This window comes from Phascolarctos cinereus, unplaced genomic scaffold (assembly GCF_003287225.1).
Source record: "Phascolarctos cinereus isolate Bilbo 61053 unplaced genomic scaffold, phaCin_HiC Scaffold_726;HRSCAF=1367, whole genome shotgun sequence".
NCBI classification, from domain to species: Eukaryota; Metazoa; Chordata; class Mammalia; order Diprotodontia; family Phascolarctidae; genus Phascolarctos; species Phascolarctos cinereus.
Window position 1 is genome coordinate 342,831,408 of NW_027556098.1, and position 15,318 is coordinate 342,846,725.

A 15,318-nucleotide genomic window follows, 5' to 3' on the forward strand; every position below is an offset into this window, starting at 1 on the left:
GGGGCTAAGCATAAAAGGTTAAATATCTCTTGCAAGGCAGTTTTTCAAATATCTGAAGTCAGCTATTATATCTCCCCTCATGAAGAAGAATTTCCTTCAAACTAAATGTCTTCTTCCCCCTTCCTTTTACTGCATGGTCCTTGCAGTACCTTACCCTTTATGGTCTTGGCTACCCTCTTCTGCATGACCTTGGATGTACTAACATTGTAGGAAAGATGGATAGTAGTACTCATACGGCTATTCCAATACCTTGCTAATATCCTGGATTTTTCTAAACATCAGTCATACTTCCTCTCTTTAATTCTTCATCTTCCCTGCCTGAAGTCCTTGCATTTTGGTCATCCATCCTGAGCGTATGTGATCAGTGATCTCAACAGGGCAGTACTTTTGCAGGATGACTTAGTTGGCTAAATACCCAACCAGGCTTAGGGACATAAATTTGAGTCCCAATTCTCTCATTATGTTGTTGAATACTGGCTAAGTCATAATCATTAGGGAGTCAGTGTTTTCAGCTATTAAAAAAGAATTAGTCAAGGACGGTGACTTACAAGTGCCAAAATTTGGCAATTACATGAGGAATTAGATGAGCAATTCACAAATGTGATGCCGAGTCAAGAGTAAGATGGTGAATCAACCCTGAGTTGAAGAAGGGTTGCCGTTCTGAAACAAACTTTCACAAACCCATGGTTTCCAAATCCCTTTACTGAGTTTCTTTGAATCAGTGTCATATTCAGCAAACATAAAGATTTTGATGGAAAGCATTCCACAGTGGAGAGAGTACTGGGTTTGGAGACAGGAAGACCTGGAATTAAGTTGTGCCTCTGACCTCTATTGCCTATGTGACCATGGACAAGTCACTTGACCTCTTGATGCCCCTAAGTTACCTCCCTCCTCCTCCTCTGGGTTCCTTCAAAGATCGGTACAACTAACCCCTCCTATGTGGAACCTTTCCTGATAATCCTGTTGTTAATACCTTCTCTCTTTATATTAATTTCATATTTACTTACATGAATGTATCTATTGCTTCATCCCAATGGAATGCAAGGGTCTTTGCTTTGGTTCTAGCTCAGTGTCTAACACAGAACAGTCACTTAATAAATGCTTTTTGAATTGAATTGAATTGAGAGTTGTTCACGTATATCCAGAGAGGTACATTCTATACTTACGGTTTCTTATAATAATAATAATAATAGCAATAATAAAGTCTTATGTTCAGAACAAAACTAAACCAAAACAAATATAGACTTCGCCACTCAATACTTACTACCCTTCACACAATCTATGCAAGTTATGCTAATATTAAAATTATGTCCAGAACCATATAACTAACTGTGTGCAATAAAGATTGTCTTTCTAAGAGCCAGGATAGAAACAGATAAAGAGAACTCTTCATCATGTTCTGGGGGGGAGATATAATTATGTAGAAGAGGGAAGGAGGACAAGCATTTATTAAGTGCCTATTATATTCCAGGTACTGTGCTTAATACTTTATAAATATTATCTCATTTGAAAATAAAGATGTAGAGTCACATGTAATGTAGAACTCTATGTCCCCCACGTTTGGTAGATATGTCCATTTACATGGATTAGAGCAGAACTTGCTCACTGAATCTTTCCTTCCAATCTTACTCTCTAAAATAAGGGTTAACTCATGTTCAGGGAGAGGAAGGGTGGTGCTGTGGAAAAAGGGCTAGATTTGGAGTCAGGGAACTTCCTGCCATGAGGCCACTCCTGCCATTGCTTTGTCCCAATGGACCTTTACATCCCCCTCCCCGTAACTCCCCGAAGCCCTGGGGTTGTGCTGTTTGGTGAGAGCCCCAGCCACCCAACCATGCCATCTTCCTGCCCTGTCACTATACTGCATTCTCTCTCCACCTTTCCACCTCAGGCTCTATGAACAATCATAATAAAAAAAATACTACCATTGCTTCTGGAACAGGCACATCATTCAAGTACCTTGTGGCCTCATTCCCAATTCCTGTGACTTCATCCTTACCTGGCCATCAATCTCTTATATGGGGAGTCTCCTTCTATTAAAGTATAATTTCCTTGATAGCTTATTCTCAAGGAGTAAAAGACTGTCTTTTTTAATTCTTGTCTCTACTGCTTAGCATAGTGCATGGCACATGATAAGCACTAATAAATGTTTTTTATTCATTCATCCATCCAAATATTCCTTCATTGGGTTCAAATCCCAGATCCTTTACTTACTACTTATGACCTTTGGAAAGTCATATAATCTTTCTAGGCCTCAGTTTCCTCATCTATGTAATGAGGGAATTGGATTAAATGGCCTCTAAGGTCACTTCCAGAGGTAGCTAGGTGGACCAGTGAATAGAGCACTGGGCCTAGGAACAGGAAGACCTAAGTTCAAATCCAGGCTCAGATACTTACTAGCTGTGTGACCCTGGGCAAGTCACTTAACTTCTGTTTGCCTTAATCCACTGGAGAAGGAAATGGCAAACCACTCCAGTATCTGTGTCGAAAAAAAAAAAACCCATGGATGATATGGTCCACAGGGTTATAAGAGCTGAAAACTATTGGACGATAACAAAGTCACTTTCAGCTTTAAATATACGATCATATACAGTGGGTTACCTTGTGAGGTAGGTAGCACTTTGCATTATTGCCATCATTCACATTTTACAGATGTGTAAAACAGGCTTGAGAGAGACTTTTCAGTCTGCATCTTGGCTTGGAGCATTTTCTCTGGTTGTTTCCCATTCTTGGAATATTCTCCCTCCTCCATTCCAACCACTATCCTCCTTGGCTTCTGGTAAGTCCCAACTAAAACCTTACTTCTACAGGAAGCCTTCTCCAACCTATCTTAATTCTGGTGCCTTCTCTCTATTATTTCCTATTTATTTTACATATAGCTTGTTTTGCATATATTTGTGTGTGTATTGTCTCATTCATTAGATTGAAAGCTCCATGAGGGCAGGGCTATCTTTTGCCTTTTTTTCCATCCCTACTGCCTATTGATTGACAAATTGATTGTTATGCCTACAGGTATTCAACTAGTATCAGAGCCCAGCTCTGTCTCTCTCAATTCTAAGTGTAGCTCTCTTTCCACTACATCTCACTGATTTTCACACATAATAGACATAATATTCTTCAATCAGTATAGACCTGAAAAGCTATCATACAGCTTTGGGAGAGTGAATAGCAAGCAAAGCCAGGCAGTAAGCTGAGCTACCCCAGTGGTTTTGTCCAGGAAGCAGGCTGCTGCATGTGACAGTCCCCTGTCTCCCAGAAGTCCTTCAGTCAATGGATAGTTTATTAAATATAAGAACATATTTGCTTCTCCAAATTGGATGACTGTCTGTGCGTCAAAAAGAACAAGTTTTGAGTTCAAATTTGTAGAAATGAGAGATACAAAATGTGTATCAGGCTGCACACTTTTCTTCTCCACCTTACCACGCTTTACAAAAGGCACAGGAGGCAAATCCACAGACTCTTCGTTCTTCCTTTGTCTGTCTGTAATTATTTGCTCTGATCAAATGACTGGTCTGACTCACTTCAGAACTAAAATTGTTTGTTGATGTTTACTGGCCCTGGTGGGATCCTTTTTAAAAATTTTTCACAGAGATGAGTAATCTGCACATCAGCACTTGTAACTGCAAAAAAAAAAAAAAACCAATTCGTTTAGTAGCAAGCTCCTTCTTCTCTTCATCCTTTCACTCCACAGCTAAGATTTCCTCTTGAGCTTCACCTGGATCACTGGCATAATTATACCAGTCCCTTGCATGGAGTCTACTGTAGTCAGAAGTTGCTACCTCATCATGGCGTAGAGGTAACCTTGAGTTCTTGAGGTCTAGGATGGCAGAACACAAGCTCAGACAGGTTTAACCAAGTTGGAAAGGTTTTGAATATAGGGTCAATGACAGACTGTGTGGGATATTGTTGATAGATCAGCCTAGCTAAGTCAAGGCAAGTCAAAAATATTTGTTAAGTGTTTACTATGTGCCAGGTACTGTAGTAAGGACTAGGGGTACAAATAAAGAGAAAAACAAAACAATGACCACAACAACAAATAGTCCTTATTTTCAAAGAGCTCACATTCTAATGTTGCTTTCTAACATTCAAATCACTATGTACATACAAGACACATACACGGGAATTTGGAAGTAATCTCAGAGAGAAGGCATTAGTATTGAGGGGGACTAAGAAGGCTTCTTGTGAAAGGTGGGATTTTTAGCAAATCTTAAAGGAAGTCTGAAGTTGGAGGTCAAGAGAAAGAGCATTCCAGCCATGGGGGACAGGAGAATAGACTGTTTAGAGAGAGGAACACCAAGAAAATCTGAGTCACTAGACAGTGAGGGAAGGAAGGGGCCACATTAGGGGGAGCTTTAAAAGCTAAACAGAGGATTTTGTATTTTATTTTGGAGGTAATTGGGAGCCACTGGAGTTCATTGAATAGGGAGTTTAAATGATCAGACATGCTCTTTAAGAAGATCAGTTTAATAGCTGAGCAGAGGATGAATTAGAAGGTGGAGGGACTTGAGGCATTGGACCAGTAGGCTTTTGCAATAATCCAGACAGGGGATGATGAGGGCCTGCACCAGGATCATGGCAAAGTCACAAGAGAGAAGGGGATGTATATCAGAGATGTCTTGAAAGATAAGACAGGATTTGGCAACAGATTGGATATGGGGGTGGAGTGAGGAGTCAAGGGTGACACCTGGGTTGTGAGTCTGAGTGACTGGGAGTGTGGTAGTGCCTTCAATAATAATAAGGACATTAAGAAGAGGGAAGAGTTTTGGGAGAAAGAGAATGAGTTCCATCTTGGACATGTTGAGTTTATTGTCTATGGAAAAGCTCACCACCAGAAGGTTGGCCACTGTCTGATTTGTTTTTTTGGCAAATTGACAAAAATACCATGTGGCCTTCAGAACTTCCACTTCTACAAGTAATGACAGAAGAATATTTGAAGAAAATGCTGACTCATACAGTTCTTGGGTCACTCATAAACATTAATTTAATTGTTAGAATTCTTACTATGTGGTATGTTTTTGTACAATGAGCAATAAGTCCATATACTCATGGAGAAACTGAATCACATCCACATTGGAATTCTTTCCATAAACAATACCAGATTGAGGATATGTGTGAGTGGGTTACACTGCCTTTGGGAAAATTCAAAGATCCTTTAATGACCCCATGAGTTTCCTCATCCACCCACCCAAATTTAGTCTACCTGTATTGATGTATCAATCAGAAAAATTTTATTGTGTCTCCTATGTGTTAGTCCCTGTGTTAACTTCTAAAGCTGAAAAGAAAAAGAAGTAATTTTTATTCTCAAGAAGCTTATGTTCTATTAGGGGGAGAGAACATATGTATGTACATATGTAATACAAAATACATACTAATTTATATTAATTCCAAGTTAGTTTTGGCAATGAATTATGGAACAATACGATTTTGAAGAATTTAAAATGTGCCGTATTGAGAGACATCAGCAGAAAGGTATATGGTGGGCATGAGCAAGATATAATGCATAATAAATAAAGAAATGTGAAGAACTAGAACAAAGGATGTCTTCAAAGAAGTATATGCTGAAATAAAATATGGCCTGGTCACATGGTGGGAATGAGGGATAACCATTGGATGGCCCATGAATTCCACTGACATCATCATGATGATGAGAAAATGAGAAAGGCCATCAGCTTGCTGTGGTCAATTTTTGGTTACACCCAGGGAAAAGATACATAGGAAGGGCAGGTATGGCTGGGTTGCAAGCCATACTTATAAGGCCATTGATCTATTTTATTTGATTGCATATGCTGAAAAAAAGATGGTCTGGTCATGTCACAAGAGAGAGGTAATAGACAGACAGGCCAAATGGTACAGTGGTATCTCCGTAATGTCAAAAATGCCAGAAGAAGGCCTCTGGAATATTTGTGGATCCTCAGAAGAGGATTTATGGAAACATGTGGACAAGAATAGCACAAGATTAGAACACATGGGAGGGGTTTTATTGTACTTGGGGGTAGAGAACTGTAATCGAATGGATCATCAGACCCACTAAAATACCAAACCAAAAATTCTGGCTTAGCATTTGATATTTAGTAAGCACTCTCAGCTATATGAGTTCATTTATGCCTTATGATAGCCTTGGGCAGTAGTTAAGATGGGGATCATCATCCCCATTGTAGAGGTGAAAAAACTGAGGTTCAATAATATAATATTCTTTGCCTAAGGTCACACAGCTAGCAAGTAGATGGTGGAGCCAAATTTTAAAATCAAGTCTTTTGACTCTTCTTCAAATGCTGCCTCTACTGCATCATCATGTCTCTTATGTTTGTTTTGGGGATAATTAGTCAATCTGACAAAGAAACCATAGTTACTGGCTGTGTCCTTAAACTTTCTATTAATCACTGTGTTCTAGTATTTGTCTTCTGTGTGGTTGCCGAGCTGTTGGAGACAAATGTGCACTTGTTTTGATTTTCTTTTTATGGCTTGTTTTATTTATATCAGCGAACCCTGGAAAGTCTGCAGGATAACCTTACTAGACAGCTAGATAAATTCCAAATAACCATGACCTGTCAATCAGGGGGGGAAACATGCTTTCCATTGTTATTTCAGCTACTACTGAAATTTCTCCTTAGAGGGCTTGGGGTCACTGGGCTGAGGTCCAGATGTTCTTCATTGACCTCTGGAATTTAGATACAAATTAATCCAGGAATCTGGAAGGTGGAATGTAAAAACAATTTTCTCGCTTTCAGACAAGTCCCTAAAGGGTATCATCCGGGTATATAGTTAACTCCAGTAGCAGATACAGAAAGAGAGTGACGGAGACAGACAGACAGACAGACAAAAACACAGAGACAAAGGGGGTAATTCCGTGATTCTTCAAGGGGATTTCTGGTTCTGACCAAGGGATATCTCTGTCTAATCGTTGCCATGTGACACTGGTGGAGCAGGGGAGAATTCTGATCAGCATATGGTTCAGTGATGCTAAGTAGAACCGACAACTTGACTGTCATACATAAATCTATGTTTTAAGATTTCCTTGGATCTTTCCTTAGAAAATTAAATTGGCATAAAATTGGATTCACTTAAGGGAAATCTGTTGAACAATAGTCAGCTGATGATAGCATGATGCCATGTGCATACTGAATATAGGCATTTTATTGTTATTTAGGAAATGATAATGGAGAAAATTAATAGAAGATTGATGCATCTTTGCCCTTTGTGAGAAATAAAGAGGTTGGATAAAAAGAGCACTGTGCTTGGGCCCCAACTTGGCCACTTGTTAGTCGGATGAACTTTACCGAAGCACTTAGACCCTCTGTGCCTTGGTTTTCTCCACCTGTAAAATGGAGCTCATACTATTGGTACTCACCTTCTTCCCAAGGTGTCTGTGAAGAAACACACTGCAAATTGTAAAGCAACTCTTCTACTCTGAGCTGTCATTATCTGGTCAACGTCCTCACATAGTGAAGAGATGGTTTGCCAAAGTGAAAGCATCTTAGTTTTTTGTCCTCAGGACAGAAAAGAAGTTATATTGAAGCATTCAAATATTTAACCTCTGTTAGAGACCATCGATTACAAACTCACACTGGGGACAAACATTTGAGTGGCTTTATTTCACTCATCACCCATGTCCTCACTTGGCTCCCACTGGCCCAGTAAAGCACAGGATATGGAAACTAAAACTTTCAGGAAATCTATCCTTCTCTCCGCCTCATTCCATGCCTGCCCCCCCCCCTTTTTTCCATATAGCTTGGAAAGCTGCCTTATTTCCTTTCAGGTAGAGGGCCAGACAAGCTGGCTTTGGCCAAGGGAAACATCTATTGTCCTCTGATGATTATCACCAGGAATAAGGAATAAAATGTCATGTACATGGCACGAGGCAGAGAACCATGCACAGGTCAGCATCACTTTTTCATTGTATCTCTCCACCAGTACTTGGGAAATTGTTGGTATAGTGGATAGTGCCAAACCTTGAGTTCAAATCCTATATGAAAGACTTACTTGCTATCTGACCCTGCACAAATCATTTAACTTCACTCAGCCTCAATTTCTTGTTCTGCAAAATGGGGATAATTCATTCAGTCAGTGAATCAGCAAGACTTTATTAGATACCTGCTACATACCAGGCATTATGCTAAATGCTGGGGATACAAAGAAAAGCAAAAAAACAAAAACAAAACCCCCAAATGAAACCAAAAACAAATGAAACTAAATACTGGGGATACAAAGAAAAGCAAAAAAAACCCCAAAACCCCCAAATGAAACCAAAACCAAATGAAGCTAAATGCTGGGGATATAAAGAAAAGCAAAAAACACAAAAACAAAACACAAATACAAGCAACAATCCAGGCTATCAAAGAGTTCACAGTCTAATGGGGGAGACAACATTGAAACATCTATGTATAAATAAGATATATACAAGATAAACTGGGGATAATTAACAGAGGGGATACCACCTAACTCACAGGATTGTTGTGAGGATTAAATGAAAATTAATTATATATTATATATTATATTATATAATTATATATTATATATTAATTATTTATATATAATATATATAGATTATATATCATATATATTATATATGATATATAATAGTTTTATATATAATATATATAAAAGTTTTATATATTTATATTTATACTATTATATATAATATATTGCTTTGCAAAATTTAAAGTCCTATGTAAATGTTACTTATAACAATAGTAATAATAATAGTGCTTATCATCATCATCATCATCATCATCATCATCATTATCCTCTGTTACTCTATTCAGCTTTCTACAATCTGGCTTCCAATTTTTTCATTCAAATATAACTCTTCTCTTTGGTTGCCAATGACTTCTTCAGTGTCAAATCTAATGGCCTTTTCTCAATTCCTACTGTGATGCCTGGTTCCAGATGCTCTTCACCATAATCCTCAGCCTTCTCCTTGTCAGGCAACATGCAATGCTTCAAGGAGCAGGGACAACACCCTGAAGACAACCTTACCTTCCCAGAAACAATCCCTCTGTCCCGATTGATGGCCGTTTCATTCACCTACTATACAAAGCCCAAATCCAGCCACACCACTTCATTCCCCAGCCAACTCCTAAGCAAATCCCATACCACCTCAAGTGTCCTTGTGTGCCATCCCATCCTCTTTCCATTTCTAAAACCATAATCAGATCAACTCTGTCATTGCTCCTGAAAAGAGTGTGTCAATCTACTCCCCTATGGTTCTATTCACTATCTCTATGACTTTCCAAATAAAAAATATCTTTCGCTGGATGCTACTCCCTTTATGTGTTCTCTCTCCCTATTAGAATATAATCTCCTTGAGGGTAGGGATTGTGTTTGCTTCTAAATTTCTATTCTTAAGTTAGCACAATGCAGATAGTAAATACTTAAATGCTTTTACTTCCATTTATTCTGGTGATTCTAGGTATGTTATGGGTGCAGCTCATGTCATTCTATAGCTGTCTTCCACGCTCTCTTTAGGATTATGTTCTAAATGCACTAGGATGGACTTTTTCTTTTTTGGGGTGGGGGGGTAATGAAGCAATTTTATTGAAAGAAAAGTTCAGTGAAATTTCTCAAAAGCTTGAAAGAAACTTTAGGGAATTTAGACACTTCTCCTCAAGTTCAGGACCAAGTACAGGGTGGATTCTTTCTGGATATTGTAGTCAGACAGGATAAACCCATCTTCCAGCTGCTTTCTGGCAAAGATCAATCTCTGCTGGTCTGGAAAGATACTTTCTTTGTCATGGATCTTTGCCTTGACATTTTTTTCTTTTCTTTTCTTTTCTTTTTTTTGGCTAGGCAATAGGGTTAAGTGACTTGCCCAGGGTCACACAGCTAGTAAGAGTCAAGTGTCTAAGGCCAGATCTGAACTCAGGTCCTCCTGACTCCAGGGCAGGTACTCTATCCACTGCACCACCTGGCTGCTCCTACCTTGACGTTTTCAACGGTGTCACTGGTTTTTCCTAAAATGGTGATGGTCTTAGTAGTCAAAGTCTTCATGAAGATCTGCATCCCACTCCTGAGACAAAGGACCAAGTATAGGGTGAATCTTCTGGATGTTGTAATCAGACAAGTTCCCCCATTTTCTAGCTGCTTCCCAGCAAAGATCAATCTCTAGGTTTTGGAGGGAATGTCTTCTTTGTCTTGGATTTTGGCCTTGATATTCTCAGTGGTTTCACTGGGCTGCACTTCAGGGGTGATGGTCTTGCCAGTCCAGGACTTCACAAAGATCTGCATTGTTAAGCAGTAGTGACAGTCTCTCTCTCTCTCTCACACACACACACACACACACACACACACACACACACACACACACACACATACACACACACACACATACACACACACACACCCCCCACACACATACTGAAAAACAGAGCCAACTCTTGTCTTTGGAGAGCTCTTTTTTTCTTTAAAGGAATCTTGTCATGAATTCTTCTCAACTGAAGATTCATTCATATAATGAATGACCATCTCCTAATTGATCTTTGATGTGATTCCAGGTCTTCACATAGTGAGTTTGTACAAGGCAGGGTACATCTGTCTTACCCTCTTTTGTCTGACCAGGGATCTGGAGCTGTGTCCTTCAGCTGGGTGTCGTCTCAGGCACCTCAGCTCAATGGTCTGGTTCTTCTTGTCTCATAGCTGGGCTTCACAAGAAGACTTTTGGATGTCAAAGGAAGGAGACCCTTAATGATTTGGGTCTCTTTTATTTCAGAACTCTGAAAATGAACAAGGCTCGAGCCTACCTGTGTTGACTGTCAGAGAGGGCTGAACAAATGAATGATATCAACAAAAATTGGGAGGATGTGTATATGTGTAGGTGTGCAGGCTATTCAAGAACATAGCTATTTTCAAGCACATTTAAAACCACTTTAAAAAGCATCTTTGTCCATTCGAACAAGTTATATACTAGCTATAAGCAATTTTTTAACCTGTTGACTAACATATCTACAAAATTTCCATTAAACAACATTTGGTTAATCAACAATCTATATCACTTGGGGATGCTTATGAGAATACCACATTTGTTAACAGATGTTTACTACCTAGGACTTATTCATTCTTCCTAGCAGAAAGAGGCCTGGATTGGGAGGCAGATGACTTTCTGTAGGACTGCCTACTTGTGTGATCTGGTACAAATCATTTAACACCTTGGACCTCAGTTTCTTCATCCGTAAAAATAAAAATATTGGACTCCATGATCTCCAAGTTTCCTTTTAGTTGTTATTCCAAATAACTACTTCCACTATGACTCTATGCCTTCCAAATATTGAGTGTTAGAAGTAAATTATTCAGTTTCCTACCTTTGAACATTACCTTGGAGGCCTCCTTGGAAACATCAAGAGGAAATAAAGAGGGTACTTGCTATTATGGATGGGGAGAGAGAGAGAGATACTCTTACTACATATCTAATCTTGCCTCCTTTTTATTTTTTTTTCACAGTTAGACTCTAAGCAAAAGACTGAAGAACCCTGTCAGAAGGTTTAATTTGCCTTCCTTTACCAGCAAAAAAAAAAAATTTCTCTTTGCTACATCCTTTCTAATCCTCTGACTAGTTTGGTCCTAAAGGTTCCAAAACCACACTTATGCCAATAAAACACATCGCATGATTGATGAATCTTGTGCAGTAGGGTGTAGTAGGGTCTACATTACCACTGAGATCTGTGAAAGCTATAATGTTTTTCCCACCTGTTACGTAGATGATCCAAATAATTTTAATATAGTAACAAAACACTGAGAGATGCTGAAATGCTCACATAGACACCAAACTGTTGGGTGCTCCTGCTGGGTAACTGGATAGCTCGCAAATTGCAGGCTGTCAAACACCTGGATAAAAATGGAAAAAAATTCTGGTTTTTAGTAATTCCAAACATCCAGGTGTTTGACCATTGTAAAGTCAAAATATGTGGATGATTGACTAACATTTTTAGATATAAATCCAAATGTTTGATGTTATGAAATCAAAGTTTCACCATTAAGGAGAGTTTCCTAAAAGTAAAAAAATAATAATAATTTCAAATAAACAAATATTGATTAAATACCAGCTATGTATAAATGTTCTCTCTCTCTTTTCAATGATAACTTCACCTTTTTATGCATTCTTACACCTGCCTCTTATTTTTTGGAAAGCTTCCTTGGCCTTTAATAAGTTAGACTCTCTCCCTTTAACTGTGGATCATTATGTCTTTTGGCAGGGTTGGGCTAACCAGAGGGCAGTTAGGCACTTATCCAGGAGTTCACATTTTCCAAAAGTGGAAGAAAGAAGTGATAGCCAGGCCTCAAGTTCTACTTCCAATCACTCCATCCCTCCATAATTCCACCTAACTCCAGTTTCCTTCTTTCCCTGACCACACTCTCATCCCCAGAACCCCATTACTAAGCTTTTGACCTTATGTTGGTAAATGGCACAGAAGATATTAGTCTATGACCAGTTTCTTCCATACTGTTTTCCAGTTTTCCCAACAATTTTTACCAAGTAATGAATTGTTATCTCCAAATCTAAGTCTCTACACTAGTCATATACAAGATTATTATGTTTATTTGCTGCTACAAACTGGATGTCTATTCCATTCCATTGAGCTACCTTACTATTTCTTAGCCAGCAGCAGAAAGTTCTGATAATTACTGCCTTATAACATAGTTTAAGATCTGGTACTACTAAATCTCCTTCCTTTACATTTTTTTTTCATTATTTCCTTTGGTATCCTTGACTTCTTGTTTTTTCTAAAAAACTGTCTTTAAAAGTGAGTCTCCTGAAATCAAAATTTAAAAAAAATAATGTTAAATATTTTAATGTAATTGGGAAATATTTAGCAAAATGAATAAGAATGATGGCAGCTATTTCTAGGGTGGGGGGTAGGGAAGAAAAAAAGAAATTGACATGATAATTTTGTTGTATATTTGAAAGGAATAGTAAGCTACAAATAGTAGATTTGCAGTTTCATATGCAATCATCTTTTATATTGTGCTACTTTATGGGAATGCTTGTTTCATTCCACAAATTAAAAATAATATCCTTGCTCTGGCTGGAAATGCTGGGGCTATTTGCATGCTTGATCCCATTGTGATCAGCCCATGAGCTTTAACTGTTTTATTTCTGACCTCTGTTGGTTCACCCCTCCTTAGGCAACCCAGCGCATCTTCCCTTCCCTGGAGGCTCACGATATTAAAGCCAAACTTATTTCAGACACCTGATTGGCTTAGCCCCTTGCTGCTTAGAACTTCCATCCTCAAAAGATCCACCAATATTAAGACTCCCTGGTAGTAGGCATCACAGGTGTGTGCCACAGGACTCAGCAATTTAAAGCTTTTAAGTGAAATTCCTATCAGATTTATAGACTGAGGATAGCATCGATATTAAAATCCATCCCAGAGAAGTAATCATTTGAGGTGGTGAGGGCAGGAGGATTCCCCTATTTGTGAAAAAGAAAGAACTTGATCTCTATGGTCAGTCAGTCAATCTTGGCCTTGACTTCTGAGATTGTCAGTCAAATTAGGGCTAGTCTTGTCAAAGTGGTAGTTATTATTATTTTCACTATGGTACTTTTCAAGTAGAAATTCTAATGAGCTCTATTTCTTGAAGTCACGGAGGAAATACATAAACGGATCTGATGGAAATCATCAGCCTCACAAATGCATCATTTTGTGGGTGACTTTAAAGTAGTTCTATAGGTACTAAATATTCCTAAGCAGTTCATCTGTGTAGTGCATTTAACTCCTTCTGAAAACAAAGGAAGAAAATAGTATACATCTACCTGTTTTTAGTAAAGGCTTTATGTATAAGGAAAAAAGTCTGCAATCCACATTGCTTCTATGATAACTTGCCAACATAATCATTAAGGCAAATCAGGTTTTTAAAAATGTTATCAAATTAAGAAAAATCCAACATTTCAGATGAGTGATTTATATAGTTCACTGGATAATTACTAACTTTTCATTGAGTTGTGCAGACCTAACTTCATGATAGACTCTTTCTTACTTCTTTCTACCTGTGTCCACCAAAAATAAGACCTAGATTTGCACATTTTTCCATCCTATCCTTCCTCCAATTTGCAATGAGAAAAAATATCGAGTGCAGGAATCAACAAAAATAAGAAAAAATCCCAACTCATTATATTTTAGTTAATATAACTTCACTTCCTAAATAGTGAGTAGAGTGCTGGACTTGGAGTCTGAAAACTTGGGTTCAAATCCCATCTCTTTTTTTTTTCAGCCAAAGACAATGTTTATTAGAACATGCATCATATTGGACAGACTCCCAAGGAGTCTGAACGTTAGTAAGCTATTGGCTAGATTTTAAGAATCTAAGCAGTGGCTAGATTTTAAGAATCTAAGCATCTCAACAGAGACAAGACGGATCCCATATGCACAAAGACTGTGGGAGGGATGTAGGAGTGGACAGGTAGTTTGCGGTGACTGGAAGAGGGGTCTAAGGAAGATCTAAATGGGAGTGGCCAGTAATCTGGGGTGAACAGAATTCATGGAACCTAGACCAGGTGGCCAAGGGAGAATGGAACCTAGCTAGGATTAAGGGTAGGAAATGGCTGGGGGCCATAGGGAGGTAGGACAATGGAGGGCTAGGACAGGTTAAGGGTAACAAAATTGGGAGATTGGGTATAGCCACAATGAAAGGCTAGTTGATGGGATTGTAACCTCAGGGGAACGCCAGAGATTTGGCCATGTGGGAAAGTCCAGGGTTTTTTCCTTTCTGGGATCTAGATCCCATCCTCATCATTCCCCCCTCAAACAAAAGGGAGCCAAATTCTTTTAGGGTAAGGGGTGAAGGTTTTGACTTCTGAAACTGCTTCCTGCTGTCATGGGACATAGAGCTGTTCCTGCCTCAAGGGGGTCCCAAAGAGAAGGTTGCCTGGAACCGAGCACAGGCTGCAACCAGGGAATGATGGGAGGACATTGGCTGGTACCCGCTGTTTACTATCAATTGTAGGTGAATGGCCTGTAGCCTGAAAGATACAAATCTGACAGAAAAGACTTCAGGGCCCAGATGTGACAGGATAAGACATCCTTAGCTCTGTTTGGATTCAGATAACTCAGTTTTCTAAACATGCAGTATCAAATCCACCTCATAGCCAGACTCAGGAATAGCCAGGTGGGTAACATTCCTTTTCAAAGGCACATAATGGGGAAACTGAGCCAGGAGGATCCCATCTTAGACTGAGGCTAAAATTGTTTTTTAGGCAATTGAGATTAAGTGACTTGCCCAGGGTCACACAGGTAGTAAGTGCCTGAGGTCAGATTTCAACTCTGGTCCTCCTGACTCCAGGGCTGGTGCTCTAAACACTGTGCCTCCTATCTGCCCCTGCAGGGAATGTC

At 39.0% G+C, this 15,318-nt stretch overlaps 1 long non-coding RNA gene across 3 annotated transcripts in view; it reads right to left on the bottom strand.

Annotated features, from left to right (window-relative positions):
* Positions 1-684: 684 nt before the first annotated feature.
* Positions 685-15,318, bottom strand: part of LOC144458226 (uncharacterized) — a 37,917-nt gene continuing 23,283 nt past the window's right edge. Inside the window, exons 2-4 of one of the 3 annotated variants that reach the window (XR_013487814.1) lie at positions 11,677-11,814; positions 7,346-8,032; positions 685-3,617 (exon numbers count right to left, since the gene is read on the bottom strand). This is a non-coding gene — a long non-coding RNA (uncharacterized LOC144458226). Of the gene's footprint in view, positions 3,618-7,345; positions 11,815-15,318 lie in introns of all 3 variants that reach the window. The other 2 variants (XR_013487813.1, XR_013487812.1) reach the window with 2 other exon arrangements.